The 14,471-nt window shown below is 44.6% G+C and overlaps 1 protein-coding gene across 15 annotated transcripts in view; it reads right to left on the minus strand.

Annotated features, from left to right (window-relative positions):
• The window catches only part of LOC115348056, a 96,690-nt gene that overhangs the window by 54,273 nt on the left and 27,946 nt on the right, over nt 1-14,471 (minus strand). The window lies entirely within an intron of this gene.

A 14,471-nucleotide genomic window follows, 5' to 3' on the forward strand; every position in this document is an offset into this window, starting at 1 on the left:
TTCTAAGCATCCTTACTTACATTATCAGCAGAGGTACAGAAAACATAACAGGGAATTCAAGAAGCTCAGAAATATTACATATTTTCTATCAAGTTCTGAATTTTCCAACATGAGTCTTTTCAAGTGGGATGAAGAGAAATTTCTATTTTTTGCTTAAGAAACAAATAAACAAAGAAGCCACCCACAAAGCATAACACCACAAGCCATCCAAGTCGTGGTTTCAAAGTGAGCATTTCATGTAAACCTAATGTCTAGTTTTGTAAAATTGCTCCTGAGAAAAGCTCTAAGCCACAAATAACTCAATTATAACATTTTCAGACCTGACATTCTCAGGATTCATATTGCTTTGGGGCATTTGCATTTTCCCCCTCCCTCACTTCTTATTTCGCTACAGCAAATATTTCAGAGAAGTGTTTAAATGCAAGTAAAAATCTTCATTCAGTGCTGACTATAATTTTCAACTACACAGTATTGAATAGGGAGGGGAGGAGATTTTTTGTGATTTTTTTGTGGCTTTGTCCTGAATCACAAAGACCAGATAAGTAATTTCAAGCAGAATGATTTTTATGTCTGAATGGGAAACACAGAACAAATGAGAGCAAAAGCCAAGCCTCCTGCATAGCAGGTCCCTCCTATGGCAGTCCTCAGAATGAAACATGAAAAACATCCCTGCCCCTGCAGACCCCTCAGAGATGGAAAGCTTCAGAGCACTGCAATGCCTTTTTAAAAGACACTTTGTAGCTATATGCGCCAAATTTATAAACCTGTCTATTCCTTCACAGACAATATAGGGTGAATGAACAGTGAAAGGCAAAGCTCTTCTTCACTCTATTAATATAAATGCGGCCAATTCTTTTCTTCTTGTGCAGCGACTCTTGTGTGCATGTATTTGGTGTCCAAATAAGAGAGCGCAATGTTATTCTGACTCGGTCTTTACCTGTTGCCAAATGGGCAATGCCAATAAAGAATAAACATTTCTATGAGCATATCTTGCTCCACTCTCCAGTATTTCTTCCCATCCCTTTGCTATGACTTACTTAAACAATTATTTCTACACTTATACAATCCCGATGCTAACTGACTCACCTGTACCGATTAAACCATTGTAAAGGGATTATCTCCATTTAATCCTTGTTGTCCTGTAGACACAAATTAGAGCAGCATTTGAAATGCACACGAGCCAACTCAACCTTTGTGTTTAACTTACAGTTTCCTTGCTTGTTGAGGTGTCTGTGGCCTCCCTTGCCTTAACAAATATTTTCCTATTGTTTGCCTTTCCAAAACTCAAACATCACATCTGCACCTATACAATTTATCTGTTCTTGCACTTCATTCCCTTCTCCATCTGTGTCTGCTCTTTTACCAGCTACCCAGACTCCACCACCCTTTCACTGTGCAGATACCTCTGAGCATCTCACACACTGAACCCCTGTTGGGTATGTACCTATCCCTTCAGAATACCCAGAAGAGCATCCCTGCTCCACGAGCTGCTGCTCTGCTGGACACCCACTCCAAGCAGGGCACGGAGAGGAAACAATCAGTCCACAATGGCAAGACCTCGTTTGATGGTTAATATTTGTTGCAAATTTGCATATTTAGGAAATAAAGACAAGCCTGAAGCTGTATGACCATAGGCCCCTCTTCTGTAGCTCTTCCTCTTTAATGTGCTACCTGTCATGAATTAGATTGCAAACTTTGCGCTGTGCAATGTCTCTGTTCCCAGTTTGGTAGTTTGACATGACAAGCCTCCAACATTGATTTCAGTCTGAGTGACATGATAATAAATAACCAGTAACAAATAAACCATAATAAATTTCCACCTGCTTATTGAGTCTATCTGAAGGATATAGGCTGCACAGCAGTATCCCTTCTGATTGCTTGAAACTGTCAGATCTAATACTCTGAGACTTCTCTAAGCCTGGAATTAAACAACCTCTCTATGGCATCACCCTGCGCTCCACCCACTAAGTCTACTTTCCAAAAATAATGGGCAGTAAGTGAAAATGAAAGGGTTAATTTCTCTCTGTCTCTGGTTAACCTTTCCAGGCTATTCAGTTTCCTTTCAGACTCCAGCCCATCAGAGGCATGCGAGGTGAAGGATAGAATTACACACTGGGCACGTTTCCTGTACTTAGTGGGTGGACAGAGCACAACTTCCGCACTAATAATGTCAAGGTAATTAGGACATCCTGCAAAACCTGTAACAGGGAAGAAATAACCACTGTTTATTGTAACTTCTATTGCTGAGGTGGTGGGCTCCCCTCACGACTCTTCTTGCCTTTCATTTTGAGCCCATCTCTACTTTAGCAGAGACACAACAGAGCCAAATACAAGAAACCCAGGATTCGCAATATGGACTTGGGCTAAAATAAGATTTTTTTTTTTTTTTCCAGCCCCACAACTCCTCCCAGCCCTATCTAAGGGCCTGAAGCAGTCACTGAAACCACCACCTCTGTCCCTCATGCAAGACTCTGAGCCACCAAGCTGCAGAAGCACATCTCTGGCTGAGCAGTGAATCAGTTTATGCGGCGTGACACACTCGCAACAAGGTGGATCAAGAGCACATCTTGCACATCCCCTTCTTCCACAAAGCAGACTAGTCTGGTGGTCAGGACAACCCTCAGGCAGAGGAGGCAGGGCTCTAGAAAGGCATCTTCCCTCTTGAGAAGAGCCCAGTGTCCAATACCTTCTCACTGGAGTCACTTCTCCTTCCAGCTTCTGCTGGAAACAAATGCTTCTTGCTTGGCTCTTGAAAGAAAAGGCACCAGCACTGACCTTCAAGCTTTATGAAGCCTGGCAGCCCCCTCCCAGGCCACAGGGGCCACAGTGGAGTAAGATTTAAATAATTCTGCTCAGTGCTTCCTACTGGCTCCCTTAAAAAGCTCCTTTCTTTGAGGTAGGATTTGGTGGATGCCGTTTGGAGGAGTGGAGCTCTTCCTCTGCCCTTTGGGAAGCCAGATTTTGGAGAGAAGTAACAAACTTTCCTTGGGGCCAGTGAACGTAGCTGGAAAAAAAGCAGACGAGCTTTGGGTAACTGAAACTTTTTTTAGATCTCTGTTTCACAAGATTTTTAACAGCAGACAACTGACCCTACAGATTTGCTATGAACTGCCTCTCCTCTCACTAAAAACATGCCAAGGATGATATGGTTGCATGGGCACGATACGGGGAACCAGCTGGATGTCCAGCCCAGGCCCCCAGCCCAGGGCTCCGCATTCACGGAGGGGGATGGATGGGAAATGAGACAACTGCGAGACAATGCGCAAGCCTTTGCCTCTCAGAAAAAAAAAAGATCCTTTGCTTGTCTTTTCTGGCTGCAGTCATCACAGCCTGTGCATGCACACAGATGCCAGCACAACCCGTCCCATATCACAGGAAGCGTCTACGTGGTCAGATGCAGACAGTCATATGGTAGCTCAGCCTCGCCAGAGAGCTGGGGGCTGCTGGGTTCCTGAAGCCATTTAGATGCATTAGCAAGGACCATCTCAGTATCACTTAAGCCTTGGCAAAGGAACGTGACTGTGCAGACGTACCCTTGACTGAGGCTGCTAGGTACTAATTCATGCGTACGCTGCACAGCTAAACAGGCCTTATGTCCATAATGGAATACAGATAATGATCTGTTAAATTATTGCTCTTCCCTTTTGTAAGGCTTCCTGGCTGCTGGGTGCTGATGTTTGTAACCACTTCAAGGAAAGCAATATTGATTTTTCCTCAGGTGGAGGATTTCAGGATGCCGCGTGTCTCTTATTTGCTCTGCCAAACATATTTCCGAGAGTCGTGGTTTTGCACACATTGCAAGCACAGCCTGCATCAATGTCCTGGGGGGAACTGTGATTCTAATTAACGACAGAGTCCTTCTAAAGGTGTCTCTATTAAGCTTGTACATAAGGGCAGTCTGCTAGGAAATTTCCCTTCCCTCTCACGTGGCACAAGCTGTTGCCGTCTGCAAGAGATATTGACAATAATGCTGAGCCTAAATTGTTAAGTGCACTGCTGCTGGGCTTCTGGGGGGAGCCACATGTTGTACAAGCCCTGACTGAAGGGGCTTGTGTGTAATGAAATTCTGCACTTGCTTTTCAGAACTGCCAGGTTTTCAAATTGCACTTGTGATTGTCATCAAATTCAGCCTGTAAAAGAAAGCTGTGCATTTCAGATGTGAGGCAGAGGCAGTGAAAAAGGATCTTGGTCCTGAAATAATTAAAGATGACTCTGAAAGAGTCTGAAAAAAAGAGATTGTGAAAATAAGTAACAGCATAAGTCAACACAAGATTGCTAGCAATCAGAAGATAATGGTTGTCTGTAACAATGCTTTTCACCCTACAAAATAACATTGGTGTCCAAAGGCTGGTCTCCACTCAGAATTTACTAGCATAATTATACTGCTAAGAACACCAGTACAGCTCTGTTTGGACACACTTATTTCAAAATAAGAACATTCATATAGGGTGGCAGTACTGGTGTAACATAAAGTATAATTATTCTGGTAAACTTCCCTTCCCTAAGGAAAAAAAAAACTTGTCTAGTTCATTGCATGCACTGATTTTAGAAGCAATCTCCGACCCGCAGACAAAAGAAAGAGCACAGCCACTCAAAAGACAGGTCCCACAGCCTGTGTACTTCTCTGCCAGGCTGGAACCAAAAAGCTGAGACTTATAGAAAAATCCACCTTTCCACAGAAGTCTGGAAGGAGGAGGTTGGTGGCCGAAGTGACTAAGTAACAGCAATGCCTTTGGTCTAGCTCACTGTTTCCTCTTCACTGCTATAACGTGGGAATAAAGCTGTGGGATAACTGGGGGTGGGAGAGCTGCAATGGTTGGTCTGGGCAGTGCCTTTCCCTCAGAGACTGAGAATTTCATATACAAAGCAGCCTGTGCCTCTCAGCCTTCTGGAGGAGTGTGGGCCAGCAGAGGTTAACAACTGACCCTAACCCTTCTGCCTGGGAGTGTGTTGAACTGAGACAGATGCAGCAGAAATTCCTGCTGATGGGTCCAGAGGAGTCACCTAGTGATAGACTTAAGCTGTACCCAAACTCTGAAGAATGTCCCTGCTTGTCAATCTTGCTAGGCCACTGAAAAGGTGGGGATTTCATGGCGCTGCTCAGCTGCAGGATTTTCAACCCAGTTTTCTTCTGAAAAGGAAGATCCAGCCACTGGACTTGGGCACTGTAATCCTGAAGGTCATCTGTGAGCAGACTGTGACCATTCCCTGTCTCAGTGCTTTGCTCAGCTCAGCCTGCACTGACACAAGTTTCAGGGGTTTCAACCACTTCCTTCGCAATGCTGCCTCATAGATATCCCCACAAGGAATGCCATTTCCTTTGCTGAGCTTTTCATGCTATTTCTAGTCATGCCCAAGTAGCTATTCTCCTGTCCAACTTACTCAGCCTTTGAAGACACACAGCTCCTAAGAGAGGCAGGTGCCAGAAAGCTCTCTTAGAAGGAGTCCAGCATTAGGACATAACACTTAATTGCTGCAGGCCTTCAAGTCCCAAGCATGTTGCACCAAATCCTCAAGTAACTATTAATAGCAAGGAAAGAAATGCTGCCGTTTGCCCTAGAGACTCTCCGCTACTTGTTTGTAGCAGAGGGCTTTTGAAACAAAGCAGAGCTATCATGGCCTGGATACAGACCAGAGTCAGTTCTGCTCATTGACTGCCTTCAGTTCCTCCCTCGGTCAACTTTCTAAGAGAGAGAAGCAATTGCTCAAGACTCAGAGTTCTTCAGATGTTGATTTAATCTGTGCTCAGAGCTGTGTCTGCCCACAGGAACTTGGAGATGTCGGATAGGTATAAAGAACAGCTTCTGGTGGAGGGAGTTTGGAGCAGCTCTGCTGTCTGCTCACAGCTGCTAGAAAACAGAGTGGGTCAGTACCTAGCGAGTGAAAGAGGCCTACAAAATAATGCTGGTCATAGTCACTTTGAACAAAATGTTGTGAATTTACCAGTGGAAACCCTTCAGGAGAGAAATGAATCATCAGAAAGCCTCACAGCAGGCTACAGACATCACCCAGCTCTCAGGGAGGAAACAAATTCCCTTCATTGTGCAGTGCCATGCAACCAACATATCTGCATCTGGGGACAAGCATCATGTCACAAAAGAGCATCCAGAAGGGATGACTGGTGACAAGCAAAGAAACTGAGACACCTTGCAAGGACCCTTCTTTAGAGGTCCTCTCACATTTTGCGTGGTTTTATAGCATCCCGAATGGAGCACCTTGCCTTACATGGTGCTGTCTGATGGAGGAGACCAGCTGGAGCACTCAGAAACTACACAGGGCCTTACTGAGTGGCTGAGACCAGCACAGATAACCTGTGCTGGAGCTCAACTGCCAGATGGCATTGGGACTTTCATCAGACAATCAAAGGTCACACAAAACATGTACATATTTTAAAATAATCATTTAACACCCTCAGAACAGAGGTGAAGAGTCTTCTCTACACAGTTATTAAGCTTTGTACAGCTCCAGTTGGTGAGAAAACCTTAAAAGTGCTCTTCCCATAAAAGCAACAACAGAAGAAATATTTTCCATCTCAGCTATCAGTCTGTGGACATCCCAGAGCTTGGACTTGGCTTATGAGACACCCTGGATGTCAGGAGTGAGGTAAGTCTACTAATTCCCCTAAATCATGCCTCCTGGTTCTTCAAAGAAAACAGCAGTCTCACTAAAGACATACAGCTCGTTGTCATTGAAACTTCTCAGACAGAAGGGAAGCAGAGCCATTCCACACCAGGTGACTCTGTGAGGGACATCCTGTACAGACATGCTAACACACCTCTACCCCAGCCCAACAGACACCCTGAGTGATCATGAACCCCACAGGCACCTTGTCCCAAGTCTAAGTGCTTGGAGGATACAGCAAACGGCAGAGATTCCCGCTCCAGCTCTGCACGGGAGACTCATGCAGTCATGTCTGCACTGAAAAGCACCGTTGGCTGGGTTTTTTTTCCTTAGTTCACCCTAAAACAATCCTTTCACTCGATCCTAACCCAGTCCCATTCCCGGCAGGACACAAGGATGTTCCAGCGCCATCTAGCCAACTTGCCTTAGAAACACACAGCAGCACCTGAAGCACGAAACCCAGCACAGAAGTTGTCCCTAAAGCACAAACCTCTTGCCACCAAACCCAACACCAAAGGTCGCACTGCGACCTCTGGTCCCGACGTATGCCTTGGCTTGATAAGTTTGCTAAAGGCCTCTTGAACTAAGTTGGCCAATAATTTCAGTGCTACCCAGAGATTGAGTTTCACATGCCTTTGCTACCAAAACAAAAAAGGTAACAAGGGAGCTATCATGGCTTCAACGAACTTTCGTTTCAGGTTTTGTAGTTCCTTTGAATGAGAAGGAAGAAGTGAAACCTTAGGGTGAGGGTGCAGTGTAAATCCCCAGATAGATCTAATTAGATGAAAACTAGAGTCTCTGTTCAGCTCCATAATGTGGCTTGACATACATCAAAGCTGGACCTTAGTGAGAGTGAAGACTTTACAAATAACTCCAAGCAGGAAACCCAGCCAGTGCTCAGAGGTAGGATGGCTGTGACATGCATGGGAGGACAACCAGTGCTAACACAGACTGGCAGCTTTCATTAAAGGATTTGTTTTCATGATCAGTTTAAGCCAATCTGAGTCTGCTTCCTCCCTGCCATACATTGCCATCAGCTCTCTTGTGTGGGTACCGGTCATCACAGGGTTAGGTGCAGTGCCAGACTGGCCTGCCGATCCAGTTGAAAAACAAAATCCTGAAAAGGAAAAGTGTTCAGACAGGCAGAAACTAATCCTTCTCCCCATCCCAAGTGCCAGCACCGAGAAGGGAGGTGGCAAGAAGATGTAGCCAGATCTTCAGGGGAGGACAGGACTGCTTCTTTTGGCCACAGTGCAAACCTAAAGCATAAATCCACACTCCTAGCACTCTAGAAAAATCATTTAATTCATAATAGCTAGGTAGAGTACATGCTCAGTGTCCCCACTGAGTACACTTACCTCAGAGGTGAACTTTCGTGTGAAACATTAGAAGATGACCTAGAGGAAACCAGAAACTGATCTGCAGTAGCAACATAATAGTACCACCTGTAAGGTGACATGTCTGAATGCTGACCTTTTTTACTGAAAGTTCATTCTGCATCTGTCACACAGAACAATAAAAATAGATATTTGCTTCATCAGTTGCAAACCAATCTGCTTTTTGCGTACTGAGGATCCCCAGCATTGATATGATACAAATAAATAAAAAAAATTCCAAGGTAGAATGGTTTACTTCTAAAAAATTAACTGAGCCAATACTATTTGCTCATTAATTATATATCTATAAAAATATACATAAAAAATAAGCAAATCAGTACACTGCACAATTCCTTCTGGCCTCATGTGGGTAAAGGCCACTAAATTTTAATGGAAGAAGTTTCGTGACAGCAGATTTTTCCTTCATAGCAAACACTTTGGCGGATGTCAGGGCAGGCAGTTCTGTAAAGCTGGGCTGATGTGAAGCACTGAACATCCCAGTAATGAGTTTCTAAGATTACAGATTTGTGAATGCCTAATTTTAGAGAACGTGGTAGTGGTACCCCTATTCCACTCGCTTGAGCGACGTCAAATAACCTCATGAGCGTTCTGTACTTCTGAAAAGATGTATCAGCCTTGGTTCACTGGTCACCAAAAACTGCAGAAGACTGTAGTCTAAAGCTGCATGTCGAAATAAGACATGCATTCGCTTCCCAGATGAGCAGTTCTTCTTCTTTAGAAGGGAAAACTGCAAGGGAAACACAACAGCTGCTTTCTGCTGCCTTTTGAAACATGAAGAAATACTGTAAGCACTCAATTCAGAGGCTTGAGCCTGATGCCCTCTACCTATGGGGTTCCTGGCCCAGCAGCATGAGCACCAGTTGAAGACGGGGTGTCCTTTTAGCAAATAGCTCAACCCTGACAGGATGGTCTCTCCCAGCAGAGACTTAGCTTAGGCAGGAGCCATTCAGACATTTTCCCCCAAGCCTCTAGCACAGATGCCAGTCAGTGCAAAGGGCGCAGGCGGTTCCTGGCAGTGTGGAAATGCAGCTTCCAACTGCCAAGTCATGGGAGAGTGACTTGAAATGGCCAGCTTTGCTTGTCCCTAGGGCCACAATTTCCTCACTGCAGCATGTGGACAAGACAGCTTTTGCCAAACCTCTCTCCAGAGAGACAAGGTAACAGTTCAACTTTCACCCGTTGTCTGACTCGCCCTGTCCAGAAGACTCACTGGACTGGCGGAAAGCAATGGCGTGATATCACTTACTTGGGTTATAACCCATCACACATTTAAGAATTTGGGTTTTTGATTTGTAAATGTTTTTTGTTTTCATTTGAAAGGATTTTAGTGCAATTTGGAATCTGTGCTTTCCCAAACACTCGAAAAGCAAAAGGTTCAAATCTTCAGTCCAGGCCTATCTCCAGGCCAGAACTTGGTGAGGAAACCACTGCCAGGACCCAGTATTTCCAGTTTTTCAGATCTAAATGCTGACAACAAACCTTCCACCCTCCTCAGTGTTACATGAACTTTGATACAGCTGCTTCAATAGGCACAAAGAAGGCAACAGCTGACATGCAGATCTTTCTGTGTCACTCCTGCATCACCTGTGCCTACATTAACCATGGTAGGGCTGGACTCTTCATCTCTGAATTTTCTAAATGAGAACAAGGGTGTATTTCTGAGGGATGTACTTTAAAAAAAAAAAAAAAGCCGGAAGTTATTGAACTCAGTGCAAGGATAAGCAAGATGAAATTCTCTCTAAAAGCATGTTTCAAGTCTGAACAGTAGCGGATCATTTCTGTGTTATAAACCAGGATAATGGGAACACAAATGGGGTTGCTTCTGAGAGTGATCTAAGTTCATGTCATTGGAGGAGAAGTAGAAGTGCTGTACCCCTGATTTTGCCATGAATATTGAGTCAATCTGGTCTGCAATACCAAGAGAGCCAGGAAATCTCTCCTGGCCACCCATTTAGTTACCAACCTCCCCAAATCATCACTTGAGGTAGCAACATGGCAAATGAAAGAGGGATGTGGTGTCACACCATGAATCAGGTAGAATTTTATTTAGGAGGCACTTATTTACAAGTAGGGTACATCAGAGCAAGTCTGTTAGGGTCAGTTATTTGAAAGTTACTAAGAAGATCACTGAGCTGATGCAGAGAAGGGCTGATATTTGGGTAGATTCTCTCTATTTAGCAAAGAGAGATACAGAAGAGTTGGCCCGGCAGCAGCCTTTTCTATATAATAACATCACAGTGACAGGAAATGCATGCTGGTTTCCGGCATTGAATTTCTAATTTTGGTATCTTGCTTCCCTCAAACAATTTTTTTGTGTATGTAGCTGCACTAAAGCATTATTATCTTTTGAAAGCCGGGTTTGCAGCCTTTTGTGCTATAGTGGAACATGAGCAGTTTTTTGGCTTTGTAAAGAGTACTATATTATTGCTCCATCATCGGGAAAAATTGAGAAATTTCTTTTGAGGCAGAGAGGAGTTGCAGAGGGAGAGAGGGAGGAAATATAAGTCTGTAGCTTGTTATGGGCTTGATGGAGATGCTCTGCTGTTTTTGTCAGTAGCTGTACAGCTCTTATATAATATTTTTGGGCAATGGCCAGCTTAGCCTCACAGAACTGTTTTGATCAATGTTTTTTGGAAAGTAGGAGAGGATTTGAATGTATCTGATATCTATGGGTAATGGAACGAAAAACAAAGATGATGCAGTTAAAGCTGCAGCCTACATACATGGCTTCTAAGTGCAGTCCTTGAGAAAGGGATTTTATCAGCAAGTCTTTCTTGGCTATATATGGTAAAAGTACAACCGAACGCTGTGATGGCTGAGAATCCTAATAAGTACCCGGGGCACCCCTACGCAGGGAGATAATACTTTGTGTTAACCGGCCCCCCAGTACGGCTGGTGGAGTCCCACCTGTACCCAGTAGAGAGGCACAGTTTGCAGAGAGGGAAGGGAATAAGCATTATGTTATATAAAAAATTCCTATTACTAGAACAGCAGCATAGTTGCAGGAAGCTTTACAACCGTCCTGGTTAAAAACAAAACAGAAGCAACCCACACACCTAAGCAGCGTAGTTACACTAGTACCTCATCCCCCTGCTACAGGGGGGGTACAGGACACGAGGCTGGGTCAGTTGAGCACCTTGCAGGGAGGCCTGTGATTTGATGTGCCAAACAAAGCATTTGGAAATTACTGGATAGCAGGAATCCTGAGCTCAATGTATGCCAGCCACCAGAGACACCCCCCCCCCCAGCATTACATAATACCTATAACATTATTTATGGCATACATATTTACTTAGGGGTAAAAGGGAATTACTTCTATTGTGAAATATTTTTCCTGCTTCAAAATCATCACTGTTCCAGTAAAAAGCCACTGGAGATGCCCCCATTGATGCTCTACTCTGTTAAACCTGCTCTGGTGCTGTAACTGACTGTCGCTGCGTCTAAAGCTGGTTATTCCCTTTCCTTGTCCATTCAGGCAAACTAAGCATGTCGTACTGTAATTTTGGGCTTGCTGAGCAGACCACTGATTTGAATAGCCTGAAGTCTGTCCCAAATAACTGCAGCATCAGTATCAAATTATGCTATTCCTATGATTCCAGGACACACCGAAAGCAACCAGCTGCTTTCTTGGATGGTCCCTTTCAACTGCACCTTCAACTCAATCCAGCGCACTTGCCGTCGTTTCAGCTCCGACATTTGAAGCTGGTGTGCTGACACATGTGTAGGGTGCAGTGTCATTGGGGACTCCTCAGTCCCCAAACGTACCAGCTGACATCAGGAAGGAGAAAGGAAGTGGTGAAAAGTCATTACTCCTGGTGGCATTAAACCTTGAGATTGCATCATGTGAACAAGAACTGCCTCATAAAACCCTTTGTGCTTGCCTGGGGATTTGCGATTTTAATTTTTCATTTATGAGCTGTGGCCAAATTTAGTTTCAACCTATGACATTCCTCTGTCATATTTGTTCCCATCTATATTCTTGGTTCATCCTAAATTAGCCTATGGCCCAATCTAGACTGTAACAGTCAAGGACTCAATTACAACTTGTGTTGCAATCAGGTCTGGGAACAAATTATTTCCGTTTTGTGGTGTTGATGGGAACTGTGCCCATGAAAACTTGAACCCAGAGAAAGCCAGATGGTCCCATCAACTCCCTTGATGGGAGAGAGGAGCGGTGCTGGCAGAACTGCTTTTGCACTGTTGTGCTGGACTATTATGAGAGCAAATTTCTTTCTACATCCTTTAACCCAAGCTCACATACACATTTTTGGTGGGTGGCACATCTGGCTCTCAAACTTATTGTTTCTCTGACTGACAGTTGGCAGAGGTTGGTGGGTGATTTTCATGACAAAAAGGCTTTTGTTTGGCACTCCTTTCCAGCTAGCAGATGAGAAGCAAAGACACGCAGCAATATTCAACGAACACAGCGCAGCTCTTTCCAGGGATATTTTCTTTTTGAGCCTTTTCTGTAACAAAAATAGCTTTTCCACTGAAGTCTACACATTTCTGGAGAATTAAAATATATATATTATTGGTGTTACTCCTCCAGAATAAACATAGATATTTTACATTTTAGCCTATCTGCTGGGAAGACTATTCAGTTTGAACAGCCTCCCCAGAAGAATCTCAAAAATGAACTGAACAGATTGAACTCAAGTCTCAATCTCAGATTCCCCTAACCAGTCTAAGTAAATTCAGCTCAGGTCTGAATCTCATAGATGTGAACCAAACAAACTTCCCTGTACTGCTCTGAAATAGGGAATGACTGCCTGCATTATATAAAAGATTATTTCAGTCTTGCACAGAAATCTGTTTGCCCAAGGTCACAAGAATATTCTGGCAGAGGCAAGAATAAAAATCTTGATTTCTTGTCTCCCAATCTGCCCTTTAGGCAAGTGAAACCAAGCAAGTACCCTGGGGAAGGAGATATGCAAGTACCACACCAAATTGGGAATAGGAGGGGAAGAGAATTTGACATTGTGACAGGACAAATATTCTCTTCCTCATGGGAACTGTATCTCTAAGGCCCCTTCCAGCAGATGCTGGAGCTCAAAGAAAAGGCTGATCTTTGTTCTTGTACCTCGGAAGCACTGGGAGCCCACAGACAAGCCGTAAACCAGAGCACCGACATTTCCCATCCCTTTGCTGACATCCCAGGAGAGTTCACATCTGACACCAATTACTCCACTCACTCCAGATGGTTTTCAAATATGTATCAGCAAATATTTAAGGTGTGTTTTTCCTTTTTAGCAACTGCTTTTCTCTGTGGCTTAAAGAAATGCCCATTAATAAATGGGTAAGAGAGGAAATCAACAGAGGAGTCAGAGGAGTGTGTGATTTGCTCCCACACCCCACTTCCCAAATTGCTTCAAGACTTCAACTGTGAAATGATTCTTCAGCACGTTAAAATGCATTAAACCAAAGCTCGATTCCAGGCTTTCGCTGCCCAGTGGTGTCCCCTTGGGTCTCCCAGCCCGCCAACCCCAGCAGCTAGCACCCATTGCCCCAGGTTCTCCCATCATCTCTGGCTGGTGGCACCACACTGACTCGCCGTGCCGCCTTCCCTTCATTGCTGTAGCTCACTGTGATACAGGCTGGTGCTAAAAAGGAGGCTGCCTTCGCAAGAAAGGCCGGACGAACAGAAGAGGGTCTTCCCACCTTTCAAACCCAGGGAGGCACGCCATCCCCACAGCACACCTGGCCCCGCGCTTCTGTGACAACCCAGCTGTCAACTACAGTCCATAAATCCTACTTTGCACTGAGGCTCTTGCAGCAGGCTGACTCCACCGCCATGGCAGACTCTGGAAGATTTTTTTTTTTTACCTCCCTCTGAGAAAACCTCCACGAAATGACCAAGTAGTACCTGGCTGCTGAGATGAAGAGTGGGCTGGTAAACCTTAGTAATACCATGCTCTCCCAGAAGCACCCTTTGACAGAGGACTGACAGCACACCGGTTTTTCAAGTCTGAATTTGGGACGGGCTGAGGGTATGCAGTGGGAGGAAACAAGTGTGTAAATGTGGAAAAGGCATGTGAACTGTTAAGACACCGTGCTGTCAGGTGAGTAATCAAGACTGTCCAGGGCTTGCCTGGATTACCACTATTGCAGCAGTGCCTAGAAAGACCAGTCCTGGGCTGAGCCACCCCACGCTCCTCACCACGGTGCAAACACAGAACAAAGATCATCCTTATTGCAAAACGCTTAGCAGAGGATACCCCAACCCACGGCACCACCAAAGCCACTCACCTCCAGTCGCTGTCAGTACAATGGCTTGTTCAGGTTCAGAAAAAAAAAATCCATCTGTAAAAGCCTGTTGGGATCTTTGGACAAGACCCAGACCCCTCCTACATGGTATCTGTAAGAAAAAATAGGTTATGTTGCATGGGCCTCTGAGGATAAGTCCTCATAATAAAGCCTGTGCCTGCTTAACTTAGCAGGCATTAATACTGACAA

This window comes from Aquila chrysaetos, chromosome 11 (assembly GCF_900496995.4).
Source record: "Aquila chrysaetos chrysaetos chromosome 11, bAquChr1.4, whole genome shotgun sequence".
Classification (NCBI taxonomy): Eukaryota; Metazoa; Chordata; class Aves; order Accipitriformes; family Accipitridae; genus Aquila; species Aquila chrysaetos.